Genomic DNA, 5,090 nt, shown 5'->3' on the forward strand with positions numbered 1-5,090 from the left:
TAATCAAGCTTTTTATTTTATTTTATTTTAAGAATTGGGGTATTTAATTTGATTAGAGATTACAATCAAGACTTCAATAAGCACATAGTCTGAGCATTTATCATCATCCTTAGCCCTTAAAGGAAAAAAACAGTACGAAGCTATATACATGCTTAGCCCTTTTCTAAGCTTCGATTTGGAAAAAAAAAAAAAAAACTGAAAGCAACTTATAAACGAAACAGAGGGAGTATTCCCTTAAACGCACAGGAAGATTGCCAATTTGAAGTTTTCTGGTCAATCAGGAATAGGAGGAAAAGGGGTAAAAAAAACCTTAATGTTTAATCTTTATCAAATGAGGTTCTATAATCATAGAAAAGATCAACTTCCAAAAGCCAATAGAGTTGCAAACCTCCATATTCTTTGTTGCATGCTTTCGATCTTCACTCACATGGTTTGTAAGCTTCATCTCCAGCTAGCTATAATGCAGGAGGTCTGATTCTTCGTCTTCGTCTGCTTCAGAATTATTTGGTAAATGGAAGCACGTTATGGAAGAGATTTGCAGATTCATTGCTTGTGCAAAGAGCGTAGATGATGCTGGTAGAGAGATCCTGATTCAGATGTGCTACAGCAATGATGTGTTACTGTACTAATTCATTTAGGGCAAAAAAATTATTTGAAAAGAGTATTTAGTAGAAATAGAATTCGAAACAGATGAAAAAGGACACTAACCCTATTGCATTAAGCAAAACCAGTGAGATTCAGATTACTTTACTCTGTGCTAGATATATACTTTCATTCTAATTTGCTTACAGCAAGACCAGACTTTAAGCTCTATCCTTCGCATATAGATTTTATGGTACATATTGATGATTAACTTGGCAACTACACATACTTACAACCCGAATCTATATTAACCAATAACTCATGAGTTTGCATATTTGTTCAGATATATTCTATTTCATATCATGTGTATATTCAAAAGCATCCCGAAGTAAAACCAACCACATTGCATTTAAAATGATGGAATCTGATTTCTTATCGCATTCTCAAAGGAATCAATCAATCCACTGCCAATGCTTCCATCACATATGCTAATGAATGTTCCCTACTCAAGAATATATAGCAAAGGGTGATTAAAAAAAATATAAAGACGCACTTAACAAACGAAGAATCTAGATTACTTGGAAATATATGCAATACGTGTTCAAACTATGTACCAAACTGGACAGAAGTTAAAGTATTTTCCTTCATATCTATATGAAGCAGGTCAAGCTAACATCCCTTCTACACCATCAGAGTCAGGATTAGTGCAGAACAGACAAAACGAGTCATACACATCAAGGAATGTGCAAACAACGAAGTCAAAACACTATCTCCGCTTCTCCATTAACAAACCTCGCCAAGGACTTCAATACATCCTTCCAGTACACCCCAAAGAGCCACAATAGCAATCTTCTCTTCTTTATATTGCCATCAGAATCGAAGATTTGATCTTTAGAGTAATTGTAATCATAAGTCAGCTCTTTTAACGGAGAAATGTTCTCAGCAGCAAACAGCATTATGTGAGGAATCTTGCGGTCACCATGATCATACAGAACATTTTGTGCATACATGTTAGGGGCGCAACTATGGTTGAAAAATCTGCCCAAATTACCATACCTAGCTGCATCAATGGTAAAGCCACCACCATCCTTAGAGACTTCAGGCATGAAGACTCCATCAGAAAGTATACCATTACTGATCAAATTATTACCTATATCAAAGAGATACTCATCATGACCAGTTCTTTGTTCAGCTTCCTTGTCTTCAAGCAACTCTCCTATGTATTCGCATACAAAACTTCCAGAAGGAATGGAGCGTAGAGATCTCACACCCCATCCCCTTTTGTCAGTTTTATAAACTTCAAGCGGGAATTTTATTCCACGTTGGCTGACTCTGTTATAGCAATCTGGAGGGCATTTGCAAGAAGGGCCACACTCATACACCAGAGGCTTTACTTCTACAATACACCCTGTGTGATTGAATGGGATTCCTCCATTTTTAACAGCACAAGAACATCTTGTCGGGTCAGAGCATCTGTCCGTACAGTTACATCCCTTAGCAGGCGTCGGATGCAACCAATCAGGATAGATCATCCTAGTGATATATTCAAATGGTGGTGGTCTTTCATCATCTATGGTATTTACAGCACGAATTGGCAGTGCCTCCTTACCATGTGAGATGTCAATGACACATAAACCCTTCCTTAATGTGAACTTTTTGGAATTCTTCAGTTCAATCCAAGGAAGCTCTGGTTGGTTTGGGATTCTTTGCAGCTGAAACTTGAAAACCATCTTGCCATGTGGCCCCCTTTCTTGCCAATATGTCTCAACTTCATACAACCCATCATACACATATCTCTTACGACTTTCATCTCCAAAGAAAGCACCACGGGTCACCCTGACAGGATTTTTTTCCTTGCTACTGTTCTTCAAAGCAAGATTCCCCCGCTCAAGCTTCTGGTCTTCAGGCTTTTTCTTGCTGTGCATCACATTCCCCCCATGCCCCGAATAAATCAAGACACCTGAATTATCCAACTCATCGTCGTACCCCCCAGATGCAACAATACTAGCAGCAAGGAGCACACCATTGTGCATTCCATAGTCTATGCCAGCCTGTAAATTGCGATGAAGACTGACGAGATTAAGCTCCACTCTGTAGTCGAACTCATCACCTATTTCAACCCCAGGGACAGAACCAAAGATCAGCCTGCCAGCATTAACATATTTGCCTTCCTTTTTAAGAATCTTAGCTGCCTCTAAATCGATCCTCCTACGAATCTTTCCTTGGCCTTTGAACTTTGCTTCTTCTTCTTGCAACAATTTTCTACAAACTGCTTGGAACCAGCGCATTATCTCCCTTACAGTATTTCGGGAGTAACTGTGGTCACTGCTCAAATTACCACGACGCAGAAGTGGAACATTTACATTATAGACATCAGAACATTTTCCATCCATTCCTCCAGAAGAAGCATTTCCTTCTGTCTTTTTCACAAGCATCATGCCGGAATGATTTAGAGACTTTCTAGGCGTCATCACAGCTTTAGACCCATCACCTTGTGCAAGGCAATTAAATTTTCTCTTCATTTCTTCAGCCCCACCGCCCAAATGTCCGTCCATGAGCTTGTCCTCGCAAACACCCTTACTCCGACTCAGAAAATTAGGTCCGCATAAAGAGGGTAGTCTCTAATGGCTGAAACTTTTCTTGCTGGAACCTTCTTGCCCCAGCCTTCTGCAAATAATCACCGAACTAGCAGTAACTTTAGGAGTGACACGGCCTGTTGATGTAGTCCGACCAATCCCAGGCGGGTAATCACGTATTGCAGATGGCTTCGTAAGCATTTTTTCTTCATCCTGACAATCAAGAACTGATGTCGATGCAGCCATTGGAAGTGTCTTGTGACTTTTGAACAAGAAGCTCCACTAACCAAAACACCAAATTCACAACCTCCCTGCCTTTCAGTCTGCCTCCGTATACAAGAACCTGTGCAAGCAAATCAGCAATGGTTGAAAGCGGAAAAGAGCAAAGCAAAACACTAAAAATAGAGAAAACGAAGATCCGTTCATCATTTCGACAGCATAAAAGAGCTAAGAAAAACACTAAAAGTAGAGAAAACGAAGAGCCATTCATCATTTCGACATTTGGATAAAGGCATTTTTCATTTCAAAGAGAGTTCAAATATGATACTGGAATTTCCGAGCAATGCAATAAAGGAAAAGAAAGAATAGCGAAGAAAAGTGGAAGCTCAGGGGAGAAGAAGAGTCACCTGAAAGGCTGGAACATTCAGTGTAAAGAGCGTGATTATGGCTTGAGATGAAGTGGAGGGCCGTTGGCTTGGGAGTGAAGACTGAAGTAAGCGCAGAAAATGACGAGCATGAATGTGAGTGGTGCCTCCAGCGGTTATTATCATTATTATTATTATTATTGACGAGCATGCCTCCAGTGATTTTATAATAATAATAATAATATACTCTCCTTCTGCTCTTATGCCTCTTTTAAATAATCCGTGGAATTAAGAAAATAGTTGAGATGATTATTTTTATTTATTTAATATATATACATACACATATAATTTATGACACTTTTTTCAAAAAAAGGGTAGAATTTAGGTGCATTTACTTATATTTATTACATCTCATTTTTCAATAAAAAATTTCCATGTATGATTCTTGTTATTAGTAATGGTTTAATTTCTGGTAAAAAAAAAAGTAATGGTTTAATAGAATTGCGACATTTTATCCCTTTGAAGTTATTTTATTTAAAAAAATCTATGTGCTAAGATTTGATCACAGAATTAGATTATAAAGCCATTGCCACAATTTTTTTTATTTACAAATAAAATTGAACCTACCATCCCTCACATAAAGAGTTTTTATATTAGTAGATTATAAAGTTATTGGGAAATTTTTACCTTTTGGGTTGATAAACAAAGAAACTGTCCACAGGAAGGCAATTGTTGATAGAATGTTTAGAGTAAGAAATTTCTATGAATTAAATATTTTAAAAAATCTCATAGAGAATAAAATTAATTCTCTAATTTAGTGGCAGATCTTACAATATATATTATTGTTATTATTTTCTTAATTCCCTTATCCCCAATGAATTTTTTGGAGTATAATTCCAAAATAAACTTGAAGATATAGAAAGTTTATTGTATTTAAAACTACCAATATATAGGGAATAATCACCTAATAATAATCAGGAAAATTTTCTCAGCATCACAGGGTATTTATTTGACCCCCTAATTTTATCTTCTTCTTTTTTTTTCTATTTTTTATTTTTATTTAAATTATTTGGACAAAATACGGTGGCCACTAGCCAGTGTCCGCGAATATAATTACAGAGAAAATATAGGGGGAGGATAATAAGAAATTGAGATTTGAGAGGATGTCACAAATAAAAAATATATATCTCTACTTCAATAATCCGAATTTTTTAAAAATAAAATTCAAAATTTTTTAAGCAAAAAAAATTGAAATCGAAAACTTTGTGAAAATAAATTCTAGTCCAGCCTTTAGTAATTTAGTTACATAATTAGTACTTATTTATAAATTAAAATAAACCACTTAAAA

At 36.2% G+C, this 5,090-nt stretch overlaps 1 pseudogene; it reads right to left on the reverse strand.

The window, feature by feature from the left end:
- Nucleotides 1-1,387: 1,387 nt before the first annotated feature.
- Nucleotides 1,388-3,137, reverse strand: LOC114760580 (histone-lysine N-methyltransferase, H3 lysine-9 specific SUVH6-like; annotated as a pseudogene).
- Nucleotides 3,138-5,090: the final 1,953 nt, after the last annotated feature.

Source organism: Neltuma alba, unplaced genomic scaffold (assembly GCF_004799145.2).
Source record: "Neltuma alba isolate B1F8T4 unplaced genomic scaffold, ASM479914v2 tig00011000_pilon, whole genome shotgun sequence".
NCBI classification, from domain to species: domain Eukaryota; kingdom Viridiplantae; phylum Streptophyta; class Magnoliopsida; order Fabales; family Fabaceae; genus Neltuma; species Neltuma alba.